General features: G+C 40.3%; 1 long non-coding RNA gene across 1 annotated transcript in view; it reads left to right on the top strand.

Annotated features, from left to right (window-relative positions):
• The first annotated feature begins 2879 nt into the window (after window positions 1-2879).
• Window positions 2880-17105, top strand: part of LOC130366950 (uncharacterized) — a 54350-nt gene continuing 40124 nt past the window's right edge. The window contains exon 1 of the long non-coding RNA XR_008892011.1: window positions 2880-2972. This is a non-coding gene — a long non-coding RNA (uncharacterized LOC130366950). The remainder of the gene's footprint in view (window positions 2973-17105) is intronic.

Below are 17105 nucleotides of genomic sequence, written 5' to 3'. Positions count from 1 at the left end.
TGTGCCAGGAAATAAGGAAGCCTGAGAGCTCTTTAACATATAAGTGGGCATTAAATAACGCTAATAAAAATTGCATTCTGACTCTTTCATTATAAGCATTAAAATGAACAAGTTTTATTGAAAAGGATATAATTTCATTACCATTGGGTATTTTTAAAACAGCAATTTCTTTGTAAGACCATGAAACAAGTTCAGCATCTGCAACATGAACTTATGTTTGATCATATCATTTTCTTGTACCAACTAATTTTAAGAGTGTGACTTTTTCATTGAACTAGTTGGTACAGTTTTAAGATACTGACTTTAAACCCAATTACAAAGGAAATGGGTTATGACATTAGCTATATAGTGGAAATGGACTGGTAACAGAAGCAAACTTGTATCAACTTAACTTCTGATGCCTCCTGGTATTCCTTCTTATGCTGATATTACTTCTAATTGATAATTTTTTTAGCAAAAGTATCTAAAGGCAGATAAAAATAGTGACTTAATAGAATTCCCTAACCTGAAAATTCACTGTATCTTTATAGAATAAGGTTAGAATTACATATGTGTAATGTGTAATGTCTGGCATCTTTTCCCTCCGGCACTGTAGAAAATGTGCTGGGAAACTGATACTAGAACTGATCCCAACTGATCCCATTCATTTGAAATGGACAGTTCACATTCATCCAGCGTGTCAGTTTGGACGGTGGATGGTTGGACTCGCCGAACCGGCACCAAACAGGGGAACGCATCTTGCTGTTTTCCCTTGTCTGGTGTTCAGAAACAATGGATGCCAGATGCTATACGATTGCTGCATGTGGTCATCAGTTGTGGCATTGGTTGCGTCGAGATTTAGGGTGGGTTCACGTATGCCGGACACCAGACATATGTAATATCAGCCTTTGCAGCTTATTGAGCTCTCCTTCAGTCTAGTAGTTCCCAAATGTGACTAATCACAAGAGTTTTGTGTCTGACTCTGCACCAAACTAACTGCAATTTGTTGACTTTTGTGAGTAAGCAAAATGTTACAAACAGCCTTACCTAAGCAAATTTTAGTTTTCCCTTTGCAGTGTTCAGGTATTTATGATGTGCAAATGTCGCAAACCCCTTACAAAAAGTCTGCTCCGTGTCTGTCCTGGAGTACATAACTTCTGTGCGTGAGCAAATTTAAATAGTAGCCAAAAAGTCTCACAAAAGTCTCAGCTGTGACTTTTTTGTTTTTCCTTTGTGCTCCAAATTTATCAACCCCCTGTGATAGTATGATAAATATGTAGCACATAAACAAAACTAAAGCAACAAAAAATGACTTCAGAACTTGCTTACCAAACCAAACAATGTGTTGCTCAAAATTTTTTTCAATAAATGAGTAAAGTGTAAAAAAAATTTAAGTAAATGACCCTTTCCCAATAAAGCCCTGTTTAATCACAAAAAAATAAAATAAAAAAAAACTTTACATAATAGGTATTTATCCTGAATGGTAAATGTCGCTTAAAAGATAAAGAGAAGATTTGCGAATTTGTGTCCAAAAAGTGGAATAAAAATGATCAAAAGGTAGAATGTATCTTAAATAAGTTACCAATAGAGAGTACAGCTTTTCCGGTACAAATAAAAAAAGATACATGGGAGCACAAAAAAAGGGGGGGGGGGGGGAGGATTTTGGTGTGAAAAGGAAAGCGAACATAAAAAGCTATAAAAATTGGGTATTGCCATAATCATACCAATCCACAGAATAAAGATAACAATAATTATTACTGAACACCATAAAAATTATAAAAAAAATGCCAGAAATGTTCAAATTTTTAACGATCTTTTAAAATTTTTCACACAAAAAGCTGCATGTCTCAATAAAAATAACAACTTATATAAAGTACAATATGTCACCATAAAACAGTCTCAGAATCACTTCAGTCATTTAAAGAATGTCAAATTTGTTACTACTTAAATAGACACATGTCAGATTTGAAAAATGGGACTGGTCATTAAAGGGGTTATCCGCCCCTAAACATCTTATCCCCTATCCACCGGATATCTGGGGTGCCGCAGCCGAGTTCACAGGAGTCCCCAGCCGTAGAACTCCTGCGATCAGACATCTTGTCCCCTATCCTTTGGGTAAAAACAGGTGGCATCCTTAAGGGGTTAAATAGAAATAAAAACTTTTCATTTTATCCAAGTTCATTTAATATCATTAACTGTTGGTTTTCAACATTTTCACAACTCAAATATACTTTGTGTAATATCCTTTTAGGAACACTGAACTATCAAGCCACACAAGAACCTCAGATCCTTGCATTGTCAGCTTGTCTTTGTTTTGATCTTATACCAGAGTTCAGTGGAAATTGCCATCATAGTGAAAGCGCCTCAGGTACTTAAATTACAAAGAGACACTTTAACTGTGTTCTGTAATTTCCCTATTCATTCTAACGCTTTGCTTCAGAAAGAACACTCCCTATCGTTTCATCAAGAACTCTAACTTTATTTGACAATTTGAAACCTTTGGCCAAAGTTCAGGATCTGGTGTTGTTGGTGACCTATTTAAATATGCAAATATGAATTTAGAATATCAGCTTTAATTATGAAATTAATTTTAACCAGGATGTTCATCAACGGCTCATGGGACTGTGTCCAATCACGGCTTGACAAAATTACCTTGTTGTGCAATTCTGCTTCATTTAATGTAGATAAATATTACTCTACTTTTATGATGTATATTTGGCAACTCTGTTTTTAAAAAGCCACTACTAAATGTAACAACTTTTGTATGGCTGCTTAAAAGTGTATGTTAAATACTGTAAAGACAGTAGCTTCTGGTCAGAAATGCAGTTAACAATGTTCTTTCTATGTCATCATAGATAGTTAAAATGAAAACACGTGCACACATTGGCAATAGTGGACTAAGTTAGGACTGCCATGGACACAGACATGTTGAAGAGCTATGTGTGGACTGTTGCTGAAATACTGTGGCTGGGTGTACTGTCAGCCAAAAATAGGTCAGTTCTGGGGAATCTGATAGGGTTGTGAGGGTTGTCAGCCCAAGAGAGCAAGGATAGGTTGGCTGGTGCCAGGAACCTGGAAACTGTGCTGTGTGGGGATGGTTAGTCATTGTCGGCTGTCCATTTTCACCAGGGGGGGGGGGGGCCTCTTCTCCGTGCTTCGGGCCCAGCCTAGTGACGTTGCCTTGATGACGACGCACAGGGTCGTTGCGCATGATCGTCCCTGTGTGTCTACTCACTACTCCGGGGCCAAGCCCGAAGCGCGGAGAAGAGCCCCCCCGGTGAAAATGGACAGCCCGCAACGACTAACTATCCTCACCGGATGGTCCCTGCAGCATAGATGGCCCGGCCAGCTCACGCTAACTTCCCGCCGAGGGGAGGTGAGTACAAAACAAAAGGGGGGGGGGTGGCTGGATGATGACGAAGGCCTCAGTGGTCTTCAAACTGCGGACCTCCAGAGGTTTCAAAACTACAACACCCAACATGCCCGTACAGCCGATGGCTGTCCGGGCTTGCTGGGAGTTGTAGTTTTGCAACATCTGGAGGTCCGCAGGTTGAAGACCACTGATGAAGGGATTGACAGGCGGTGATGATGAAGGGGGGGGGTGATGATGAAGGGGGGGGATGATGATGGGGTCTGGATGATGACGGGGGTCTGGATGATGACATGGGGGGATGATGTATTTCCCACCCTAGGCTTATAGTCGAGTAAATAACTTTTCCTGGGTTTTTGGGGTAAAATTAGGGGCCCCGGCTTATATTCAGGTCAGCTTATACTCGAGTATATACGATACATGCAAAAAAATTTCAAAGTCCAAAAATAGCTTATTTTTGGTCACTTTTTAGAGCACAAAAAAAATGAATAAAAAGTGCTCAAAAAGTCCAATCAAAACAAAAAGTGTTTTGATAAAAACTTCAGATCATGGCACAAAAAATGAGCCCTCATACCGGCTTGTATGCAGAAAAATAAAAAAAAGTTATAGAGGTCAGAAGATGACAAATTTTAATGTATTTTTAGTGCATGTAGTTATGATTTTTTTTTTCTAAAGGTAAGACAAAATCAGACCTATATAGGCAGGGTATCATTTTAACCGTATGGACCTAAAGACTAAAGATAAGTTGTCATTTTTACCAAAAAATGCACTGCATAAAAAACGGAAGCCCCCAAAAGTTACAAAGTGGCATTTTTTCTTCATTTTTGTCGCACAATTAATTTTTTTTCCCCATTTTGCCGTGAATTGTTTGATAAAATAACTAATGTCACTGCAAAGCAGAATTGGTGGTGCAAAAAATAAGCCATAATATGGAATTTTAGGTGCAAAATTTAAAGGGTTATGATTTTTAAAAGGTAAGGAGGAAAAAACGAAAGTGCAAAAACAGAAAAACCCTGCGTCCTTAAGGGGTTAAACAATATGGTTTGTAACTGTTTCTTTAAATGGAATTTCTAAATGCTATACCAGGTAAAGAGTTGCACATCGCAGCAGAAAGGTGCTGGGGAGATGCAATTAACAGTAACCATTATCTTTTCTGATAATGTAAAATTAGTGTCTTTTTATTTGCAGTTGAATAGTTAAACTGGAGGTGCTGAGCTGCAGCAACATGCCCTCTCCCTCCCTTTTCCCCCTCCCATGCATGATTGATGTACAGGGCTGGAAGACAAGCTCTGTATATCAATCATGCAGGGAAGGGTGGGGTGGGGTTGTAGAAGGAGGAGGCGATTTGCTGCAGCTCAGCACCACCAGTCTGACTCTTCAGCTGCAAACAATAAGGCGCTCTTTTCCATACAGCCACCAGAAAAACAAAAGGTATTGTTATTCCCCAAACACTCTACTTTGTGGGATCTGCAGCTCTGTACCTGGTATGAAGCTGACAGATACTGTTAAAAGGAGGAACACTCAATTGTCATGTTACCTTTAAAATACCATAACATTCCAGAATTAGTAACCTTTCCAGGCTTTTATTAAGTGTAGATTTTTAATCCCTTTATCAGAAATGGATTTGATGAGCTCCACATTATGACTGTAACAGAATATAAACCTCTGAGGTACAGAAAGCCTCTCGCCCTCTTAGGTGTAAACCCCCCTTTATATTTCTTGAACTCAGTGATGACTGCAAAACTGCTCAGTGTCTGAAGACTCAAGGAGTTGGGCTTTACTTTTTCTCAATAATATAACATTTTATGTCAAAATATTGATCTGTTATCAAATCTATTCTCAAAATTAAAATAATAACATGTATTTTTACCCCGAATTCCTGCCCATGAAAACATTTGTCTGGGCTCCGTCAAACCTCATATCCAAATTCCAGCATTGACTCTTCCTCACACATGAAAATACTTTTTAAGTCTGCAAAGACTTATGACCTGACTAGATTATCACTTCCATTTGGGGCTTACTATTAAAATGGAGTGGCACCAATCCATTCTACACTTGACTCTACATTTTCTTAAATGACCATCTCTTCACTAGCTTTTTATTACTCAAAGAATACAATATATAATTCCTACTTCAGCCTAAAACAATCTTACAACAAACTCAAAACATTTCACAACATTTGATTTAGCAGCAATGGTGACATTTAAGATAACACAACTACCACACAAATTGACAATAGTGGCAATTGCACAAATGCATTGTATTTAGCAAGCAAGAACACCAATACAGGAAACATCCAAACAAACACAACCAGTCTAACAAAGACTAACATTTTCTATTAGAAAGTGCAACATTCTGATAACTTAAAAAGAAAAAAAAAGTATTCACTGAGGCAGGAAGGGGTTAAAATAAGGGGTTTGACTGCCATATATAAAATTCCTCCTCACAAATACAATTGTAGTGGAGGTAATTTAAGTTGTGAAAAAATAGAATCTATGATCTTATCTGGTTGTAATAAGTCCCAGAGGCAGATGGTGGAGGTGAGGCTGTGAGAACTGTTGGAATATTGGGTGGTAGTCTTGTTTCATAGAATGCAGTGTTAAGGATAGACACTGTAATGCCGTACTGATAACTATTTTACTGGAAACAGCGGATAATGGATTCTTTATCGTCTCCTGTCACATAGAGGTCAGTCACCTGAATGTTATTGATGACTACAAGTCCCCCTGTGCATTCAGGACAACAGGTCAAATCTTGTTGCCACTCAACATTGTGAAACACAATGCACTCAGACCTTACAGCAAGGGTGGAACAGAACAGACAGGCCAATATGGTGACCCAAGATTCCTCCAGTGTAGCTCTGGTCAAACAACTGCAAGACCCACACACATGTACAGGAGATGTCTGGGTGGACCCTGGCACCTTTCTCTCTTACAGGAAAGATTTGTTCGCAGGATTGTTGACAGCTGATCACTCGACTTTGCATTAATATGTCCTATGTCACCTAGCTATGGAACACTGGGCCTGTCTTCTGGAAGAGGTGAAAAGTTCCAGTGCCCTCTCACAGGTACAGGGTCAGCCATCCAGTGCCCAGACAGTCACATCCCAGCCATAACTTGAATGTGCAATATCAGTAGACAATAATGAACATTAAGGCCTCATTCACACAATGGAATCTCAGCCTGGAGATATTTTGGACGGAGTCTCCATATGAAGTGGGTGCCGGCAAAACAAGCCGCTCAAAAGATGGCAACACATTTTAGAGCAGATTCCACTAGAAGAATGAACATGTTCATTCTCTTGGCAGATTCTGGGGTATAGAATTTCGCCAGCAAAACTTTGGCCAAAGGGGGTGGGGCTATCAGCGGGAGTGGGTGTAAGAAAGCATTGCACATACATGAGCAGCCACCTCCCACTTAAGAAGTAAAAACTATTTGCTACAAAATGGATATGTCCTGAACGGCTGCACCTATTTTCACCCAGTACGAATCACCCAGCATGATTCACTAGCACTAACTACTTGTATATTTAGTTAGTGCGGGTAAACCTGTTAGTTTCCATTTAACAAACTTAATGACTAGCATCTTAGTTGTTTTAAGAACTTTTGCCTTTAGAGAGATGGACACTTTTGCTCTATAACTATTTTGGTCTAGTTTGTGATCAGAGGATTGTTTGGAGTGTTTTTGTCATTGTTTTTATTTGGCTAATTGGCCGTTCCAGTCATGGTTTAGGTTGTCAAGTAAATATTTATGTATTCAGTTATTTTATGTTTTATAATTGTAAAGAATCTGGATCACTTTGAAGAGATTTATTTTTCACTTTGACATTCGAGTCTCTTTCTGTTGCTGGCTGTAAAAATAGCCCAATTAGGTTGATTACAAGTCAATTTTGTTAATAAAAATGAAAGGGGATGAATACATTTCTTTCATAGATATCATACCTGATCTAAAGATATCACTAGCTCCTTTTAGAGATGCATTTTATATGCTCTTAATTTTACCAAGAAATCACAAGCAAAATGTCATACATATTTATAAGCTATAATGACATTTTGTATTTATAGTGGACTTAATTTTCATTATGAAAGGCAAAGGTGCCGGGTAATATCATATTTTCTAATAAATTTCAGTTAAACACATTGCTTGATCTACTTGTGGTCTTCTTTTGGCACTTTCAAGCATGCACTTTTTTTTAAGGGGGGGGGGGTTGAAATGGATAAGATGCAAATTAGATACTGTATCATCTTTATATTCGGGTTCTGATAAAATAATCATCTTAATGCCAAAAATCAAAATGGTAGCAAATTTAAGGGCAATGTGCCATAGAAAAATGCATGCAAAATAGCTACCCTCTTCTCAAGGAGAGTCATTTGTCATGTTCTAATTTTGTACTGAGGTTTTCACATTTAGGGTAGGGTCACAAATAGCATATATACAGCGTATTCCATGCTGTGCGAAATCCGCTGCAGAGTAGGATATATGCTGCATATACCTGGCGGCAGCCCTGTGTGTACAGTAAAGTATAGAGGCAGGCTCAGCACACCGATGTGACTGACGTGCGTTCCACCTCCAAACCTTACTGCACACACAGGGCTGACGCCGGGTAGCCCTCTGTGTCTGCTCATAGGAAAATATGCAGTATATTTCCTGCACATATGCTATGTATGATCCTACCCTAAAGCAAAATTTACCCCAAACTGGCATTTTATGAAGCAGCCATGCATGTGAACCAATTTTTTAATAAATTAATATAGACAGACTGGAACAGACATCTTCCTTGCACTGTCTCCAGGTTCTAGCTTCCTTTGCTAAGCAGAGACCTAGTCAAATACCTCAGTATACAGCTGAAGACTGACCAATATGTATTACCAACCAATTGTTTATCTCTGTACACGTCTAGATTACAAAATAGCTTAGAAATAAGAATACTAGAACATGTAGCGATTGTATCTATAGGTGTGGGCTCTGTGTATGATGATGTAAGTATTATTATTCTTCTTTATTACGCTAAAGCTGTATTCATTTTAGTCAGAAGAATCGGATTTTTTTTTCACAAGGGCAAGGACAAGAAACATAACAGGAAAAGGAAGAAGAAAACATTGGGTCACTGATAACATATGAGCTCATATTGCCTAGCAACAAATTCCTACACTGCAGTTATTCCTATTCAGCAACAAGTCCCTTCTCTGCAGTAATACGTCGCTATTAACACTTCACATCATGTAGAATATTCATACCCAGGTTTCTTCCTATTTCTTATTCACTTGTTTAGATTTTGATTGTGATCCCTGGGAACCTTTTCATATAGACTTGGGAAAGACATCCTGGGCACCTGTACTGCTGGATCGTATGAAAAAGGCAGAAAAGAACTATACCTGACTGTATGGGATTTTCTTGTTATCATCAAGGGATAGAAGACGAATATTAATTCGGCAAACTTTCTAAGTGGCTAAACATTCACCACTATATGAACGTGTAAATTTCCATAACATAATTGCTTCCACGCATAATAATTGACCGAGTCCACAGAGAACCTACAGCAATTGAAAGATTGATAGAAAACAAAGCCCAACTATGTGGGATTTTGTCGATAATATATTCAGTCCTCTGAAATAACAAGGATGTGCAGCAGAGCAGTTATAGATTAAAACGGGAAATGTTGGGAGGGGAATAAGTCAACATGGTCTGGGTTAGGTAAAGGGGGTGATAAATGTTTAATTAATTACCATTTTCTATAGCAGTTAGCAAGGAGGTGAGTTACGTAAAATAAAGTCAACGCAATACTGCACACTTTAAAGGAAAACTTGTCAGTTTGATGCTTACTGTGCCTGGATCCGCCGCGCTGTTCGGCCGTATTCTTCTATTTTCGGTATATGCTAATTAGGTGCTAACATGCACCAGCCAGGCTAACTGGCACTCTGACCTCAGCATTTCTGGCCACAGCGCCACTGAGCTCATCAATATTCCTTCCCTCCCTCTGCCTCTCCCTCTTCTCCCCACTCTGTAATGAAGAGAGAGGGGAGGAATATTGATGAGCTGGGCAGCGCTGCAGCCAGAAATGCTGACGTCAGAGTGCCAGTTACCCCAACCGGTGCAAGTTAGCACCTAATTAGCATATACTGAAAATAGAAGATTACGGCCGAACGGTGGGGCGGATCCGGGCACGGTAAGCTTCAAACTGATCAGCGTCCCCAGCACTACCAGCCAGTACTGCTGGTTAGTGTGTGTGTGTGTGGGGGGGGGGGGAAGCTGACAGTCTTCCTTTAAAGCTTATGCAAAATGTAATTCATGCCTGCATGTGGGTTTAGGTAGAAGAATCAAATAGTGAAAAAAGGCGGAAAGCAGAGGAATCCTAGTTAAAATGGTTCAGTAAACAGAAGGCACTTACTTATGGGAACTGCGCTGTTTGGTTCACCTCTGTATTAGTAATTAGACAGGGCTTATAGATTCCTGTACTCATCTGTCACCAGGAATCATTAACCTTACACCCCCTTCTAAACACACAAATGAAATCTATAAGCCACTAGAATAGTCATTGGATAGAAAGATGGTTGGAAAGATAGATAGAAAGATAGATAAATAGATAGATAGATAGATAGATAGATAGATAGAATTAGAATAAATAGACTGGGTTAAGCAAGTTGAAACATCCCTTGCTTTTGTAAATCCCTTGCTTTTTTGATGGAATAAACACCCATTTTCACTATTTTAAGTGCTGCAGAAAGATCCTTCTTGATAGATAGATGGATAGATAGATAGATAGATAGATAGACAAACAGACAGACAGACAGATAGATAAATAGATCCCAGCATTTTTTGGATGCTCTAAACATAGATTTCTTTACCTAGGTCAGTTGATTTGGGACAAAATAATATGGATGTTACAGTGTTGCTAATACCCATATATGTCATAATATTTTGTTTGAATAATATGTATCTGTTTGTTTACTCAAGAGTTCTATAATAATAATAAACAGTTGTTAACTTAAAATATAGGGCACTTTATGTTTTTCTTCTAGAGTATATTTAGCATCTGCTTGCCTAGGCGACCTTAATTGGAAGTATTTGTGTAAATAACCACTGTAATGTGACTGTGCTCAGCATAAATTAAAGGACAAAATCTCGCCTGTACGACGATCATCAAGGCAGAACGTTAAACAGATTTGTAAATTACTTCTATTAAAAAATCTTAATCCTTCCACTACTTATCAGCTGCTGTATGCTCCAAAGGAAGTTGAGTTGTTCTTTTCTGCCTGACCACATTGCTCTCTGGTAACACCTCTGTCTGTGTCAGGAACTGTCCAGAGCAGGAGCAAATCCCTATAGAAAACCTATCCTACTCTGGATAGTTCCTGACATGGACAGAGGTGTCAGCAGAGAGCATTGTGGTCAGACAGAAAAGAACAACTCAACTTCCTGTGTAGCAGCTGATAAGTACTGGAAGGATTAAGATTTCTAAATAGAAGTAATTTACAAACCTATTTAACTTTCTGGCATCAGTTGATTTAAAAAAAATTATTTTGATCGTGCCCCTTTAAAGAGTACCCCTTTAAAGAAAAATTATCATATACATCATCTAATGAGAAAAACATTTAACTGAATACAAAGGGAAGGGGTCAATGGGGTTGTGCCAGTTTTCTGATATAAAATGTTGTGTTTTGTGTAAAAATTTGTGACTTTTTACCTTTTTCCTTTTTCGTGTAAAAATTTGTGGCTTTTTACCGATTTACTTTTTCGCATAAAAATGAGTGACTTTTTACCTTTTTACTTTTTAGAAAGTTGGCATGGTCTCTAATAGCCAGGCACATTTACTATAATTTACTATCACTTATGCCAGAAATTAGCTGGCATAGATTTCAGACTGTAAAGCACAGACAGTCATAGATGTGCAAAATTTATTAGGAGGTGTGTCTCTTCATAAAATGTGTGCATCTTGTGCTAGCACATTCTGTTTTAAGACTGGCATGTAAAATACCTTTTTTTTTTTTGTTCTTTTAAAGAAGCACTCCATTTTTTTGTTTTGTTTTTTCTTATTGTTTTTTTTTTTTTTTTGTCCATATTATGCTCACTCAACATCACTAGTTGATGGTTTCATTCCAGCGCAGCTACATCTATGCGCTTCATTACTTTGATTTGATCATGTGATCACCAGTCTGACTCTAACGAAGATATGGACCCACATTTATCATTGTAGGTGTAAGTGAAGCATTTTTATACACCTTTTTTTTGTGTGCTGGTAATGTGTAGGAGCACCAAATGTATTAAATGGTCGCAGAGTATGTGATACATTTTGTCAGGTCACATTTTCTGAAATTTCTGTCTATACATACACCAAAAAGCTACACTAGGTCTGGGCTTGTGTAGATTTGCACCTTTTTGGCCGACTTGCGCCTTTTTTTGCGCCTTTTTACAAAAAGGCGAACTTCATAAAATCACGTCTACAGACTACTCAAAATATAAAAGAGTGTACAGATAGTCAAAGACACCTGAAAGAAGCAAAAACGTCTAGCTACAAAAGGCGCAAATTTTTGAAAGATGCGGCAAAATTGCACCAAATGTACAGGAAAAAAGGGTGTAAACACTATAGTAAATGTGGGCCAAGGTGCTTAATGTGTGTAAAAGGATGTCAGTCCCAGGTAACTGACTTCCTGTTTACTACAGGATGATGTAATCACATAACAAAGTTATACATGCCAGAACAGCAAAAAAAAAAAAAAACAACAACAACATGGCATACTATTTTGGAAACTACACCCCTCAAGGAACGTAAAAAGGGTTATAGTGAGCAATAACACCCCAAAGGTGTTTCACGACTTTTTGCTAAAGTTGGATGTGTAAATTAATTTTCTTTCACTAAAATGCTGGCTTTCCCCCAAATTTTACATTTTCACAAGGGGTAATAGGAGAAAATGCCCCCAATTTTTTTTAACCCCATCTCTTCTGAGTATGGAAATACCCCATGTGTGGACGTAAAGTGCACTGCGGGCAAACTACAATGCTCAGAAGAAAATGAGTCACATTTGGCTTTTGGAAAGCTAATTTTGCTGAAATGGTTTTTGGTGGGCATGTCGCATTTAGGATGCCCCTGTGGTGCCAGAACAGCATAAAAAAAACACACGGCATACTTTTTTGGAAACTTCACCCCCCAAGGAACGTAATAAGGGGTACAGTGAACCTTAACACCGCACAGGTGTTTGACAAATTTCCGCTAAAGTTGGACATGAAAATGAAAAATTAGATATTTTTCCCTAAAATGCTTGTGTTACCCCAAAATTTGTAACTCCATTTCTTCTGAGTATAGAAATACCCCATATGTGGCTGTAAAGGGCTCTGCGGGAAAACTACAATGCTCGGAAGAGAAGGAGCACCATTGAGCTTTTGGAAAGAGAATTTGGTTGGAATAGAAGTCAGGGGCCATGTGCCTTTACAAAGCAGTGCCAGAACAGTGGACCCCTCCCACATGTGACCCCATTTTGGAAACTACACCCCTCACAGAATTTCATAAAGGGTGCAGTGAGCATTTACACCCCACTGGCGTTTGACAGATTTTTGGAACAGTGGTCCGTGAAAATGAAAAATATTTTTTTTCATTTTCACAGACCACTGTTCCAAAAATCTGTCATACACCTGTGAGGTGTAAATGCTAACTATACCCCTTATTACATTCCATGAGGGGTGTAATTTACAAAATGGGGTCACATGTGGGGGGGGTCCACTGTTCTGGCACTATGGGGGCTTTGTAAACACACATGGCCTTCAACTTTGGACACATTCTCTCTCCAAAACCCCAATGGCACTCCTTCTCATCTGAGCATTGTAGTTTGCCCATAGAGCACTTTACATCCACATATGGGGTATGTTCTTAAAAATAATTGTGCAACAAAAGTTGTAGTTGTAGTTATGCAACAGATGGAGGCACATTGGTTGCGAAACACTGAGAGTTTGTTGCTTAACTCAGTGTTTCGCAACCAGTGTGCCTCTAGCTGTTGCAAAACTAGAACTCCCAGCATGAACAGTCTCTCTGCATGCTGGGAATTGTACTTTTGCAACAGCTGGAGGCACACTGGTTAGGACACAAACTCTGTTTCACAACCAATGTAAAACTGCAACATTCAGCATGCATTAACAGTCGAAGGGCATGCTGCTAAAACTCCCAGCATGCCCTTCGGCTGTCTGTGCATGCTGGGAGTTGTAGTTATGCAACAGCTGGATGTACACTTTTTTTATAGGGAAAAATGTGCCTCCAGCTGTTGCATAACTACAACCCCCAGCATGCACAGACTACCAAATGGCATGCTGGGAGTTGTAGTTGGAACTCCAGCTGTTGCAAAACTACAACTCTCAGCATGCCCTTTGGCTGTGCATGCTGAGGGTTGTTGCTAAGCAACAGCAGGAGGTGAACAGGCCTCACCTCCTGCTGTATCCTGCCGCCTGCACCGCCAGGACCACCGCAGCTGCTGTCAACTCTCCTGTCCGCCGCTGCAGTTCCTGTGGGGACCCCTGCTGGCCAGGGAAAGGTAGTAGACCGGAGAAAGGTAGGGATTGGTCAGTTGTTCCGACCGATCAATCACGTGATCGTGAGCTGGCACCCGTGCCACCTCACTCCTGTTGGGTAAGGGTGAATGGAGATGTCTGGACCGCCCCATTCACCCTTTTTCTCCGGAACTGAATCGATCGCCGACATAGGGGAGTCTCCAAGGGGTTTGCACGGGGTGCCTGCTGAAAGATTTCAACAGGCATGCCAGTCTGGTCCCTGCCCAGTGCACGGCAGGGGCCGAAATTCCCACAACCGTACAGGTACGCCCTGTGTCTTTAACTACCAGGACGTCAGGGCGTACCTTTATATAGCTGCTGCACTCTCTATGAGGTCAGGATATATAGTAGGTATACACCTCTCCTGAAGATGTGTTCATACATTGTGTATTGTTTTTAGTCTTTGCCATTATTTCCCAAATCTGTGGTAAAACAGCCATTTATTAAAGTAAAACAATTTTTTTAAAGCAAATTTAGGAAAATCGCAGCAGAATTAGCCAAAATGCTCAAAATGCTGTAAAAACATGTGAAAACTTCAGTAACGATTCAACATGCGAACACAAGATTAAGTACTTAAAATCTTCATTAAAAAAACACCTCAGTTGCTATTATAAGTTAACTCACTTTTACCTTGTGGCAATATTTCAAATGCCCTTTAACCTCTTCAGGAGGTGGGGCGTATGCATACACCCTACATCTCGAGTCCTTAAGGACGTAGGGCATATGCATACGCCTGTGGAAATTCCGGTCCCCAACGCTAGCCGGTTGGGGACCGGACCGGGATGTCTGCTGAAATCATTCAGTAGGCATCCCGGCACATTGCCGAGGGGGGTCCTGAGACCCCCCCATGTCGGCAATCGCAGAAAATGGCATGTCAATTCATGTCAATTTTCTGCTATTCCGGGCTGATCGGGTCTCTGGTGACCCGATCACCCAGAAAATAGGGATGATCGGAGATGTCAGTGACAGCCCCAATCATCCTAAGGGCTAGGAGCGAGGTCGCAGTGCTATGAGCTCCTCCTATCCCCTGACCAACGGCAGCGCACAACAGTGGGTTGCCATGGAACCCTCCCCCCCCCCCCCCCCCCGCTCTGCCCACCCCTGGATGTCGGGCAGAACGGGGGGAGAAGATGGATGCCAGTACCTGGAGGAGAAGATGCGTAGGGACCGCCGATCATCGCTGGAGACAGCGGAGATCACGGCACAGTTAGGGAGGCAACGGTGGGGGGGGAAGGAAGGGGGCAATAAAGCGATCTTTACTGCTGCCCTTCTAGTGGTTGCCATACTACAACTCCCAGCATGCCCAGAAGACAGCCAAAGGCTCTCTGGGCATGCTGGGAGTTGTAGTTTTGCAACATCTGGAGGGTCACAGTTTGGTGGCCACTGTTACAGTGGTGCCCAAACGGTAGCCCTCCAGATGTTGCCAAACTACAACTCTCAGCATACCTAGACTGCCCAGGCATGCTGGGAGTTGTAGTTCTGTAACATCTGTCCCTTCAGATTTTGCAATTTTCATGAAAATTTTGAAAATTGCTGCTCTACTTTGAAGCCCTCTAATTTTTTCAAAAAGTTTAAATTATGTCCATTTTATGATGCCAACATAAAGTAGACATATTGTATTTGTGAATCAATATAAAATTTATTTGGAATATCAATTTTCCTTACAAGCAGAGAGCTTCAAAGTTAGAAAAATTCAAAATTTTAAAAATTTCATGAAATTTTGGGATTATTCACTAAGAAAGGATGCAAGTAACGACAAAAATTTACCACCAAAATAAAGTAGAATATGTCACGAAAAAACAATCTCAGAATCAGAATAATCGGTAAAAGCATCTTAGAGTTATTAATGCTTAAAGTGACGGTGGTCAGAATTGCGAAAAAGGGCTCAGTCCTTAAAGGGGTACTCCACACCCCTAGACATCTTATCCCCTATCCAAAGGATAGGGGATAAGATGTCAGTTTGCCGGGTTCCCGCTGCTGGGGACTCCCGGGATCTCGGCTGCAGCACCCACCTGGATGGCTTCCACCTCACACAGGCAACGCTAGAGGCTGCGGATCCCGACCACAATGGCGGACGAGCGTGACGTCACGATTCCGCCCCGTGGAAGCCGTCCAGGTGGGTAGTGCAGCCGAAATCCTGGGGGTCCCCAGCAGCGGGACCCCAGCGAACTGACATCTTATCCCCTATCCATTGGATAGGGGATAAGATATCTAGGGGTGCGGAGCACCCCTTTAACCCCTTAAGGACGCAGGGTTTTTGAGTTTTTGCACTTTCGTTTTTTCCTCCTTACCTTTTAAAAAATCATAACCCTTTCAATTTTCCACCTAAAAATCCATATTATGGCTTATTTTTTGCGTCACCAATTCTACTTTACAGTGACATTAGTCATTTTACCCAAAAATTCATGGCGAAATGGGAAAAAAAATTATTGTGCGACAAAATCAAAGAAAAAATGCCATTTTGTAACTTTTGGGGGGTTCCGTTTCTACGCAGTGCACATTTCTGTAAAAATGACACCTTATCATTATTCTGTAGGTCCATACGGTTAAAATGGTACCCTACTTATATAGGTTGGATATTGTCGTACTTCGGAAAAAAATCATAACTACATGCAGGAAAATGTATACGTTTAAAAATGTCCTCTTTTGACCCCTATAACTTTTTTTCCACGTACAGGGCGGTATGAGGACTAATTTTTTGCGCCGCGATCGGAAGTTTTTATCAGTACCATTTTTGTTTTGATCGGACTTTTTGATCACTTTTTATTCATTTTTTAATGGTATAAAAAGTGGCCAAAAATACGCTTTTTTGGACTTTGGAATTTTTTTACGTGTACGCCATTGACCGTGTGGTTTAATTAATGCTATATTTTTATAGTTTGGACATTTACGCACGCGGCGATACCACATGTGTTTATTTTTATTTACACTGTTTTATTTTTTTTTATGGAAAAGGGGGGTGATTCAAACTTTTATTAGGGAAGGGGTTAAATGACCTTTATTAACACTTTTTTTTTACTTTTTTTTTGCAGTGTTATAGCTCCCATAGGGACCTATAACACTGCACACACTGATCTCTCATGCTGATCACTGGCCTGTATTAACACGCCTGTGATCAGTGTTATCGGCGCTTGACTGCTCCTGCCTGGATCTCAGGCACGGAGCAGTCATTCGTCGATCTGACACCGAGGAGGCAGGTAAGGGCCCTCCCGGTGTACTGTAAG

Source organism: Hyla sarda, chromosome 4 (genome assembly GCF_029499605.1).
Source record: "Hyla sarda isolate aHylSar1 chromosome 4, aHylSar1.hap1, whole genome shotgun sequence".
Lineage (NCBI taxonomy): Eukaryota > Metazoa > Chordata > Amphibia > Anura > Hylidae > Hyla > Hyla sarda.
This window is presented reverse-complemented; position numbering and strand designations above follow the sequence as displayed.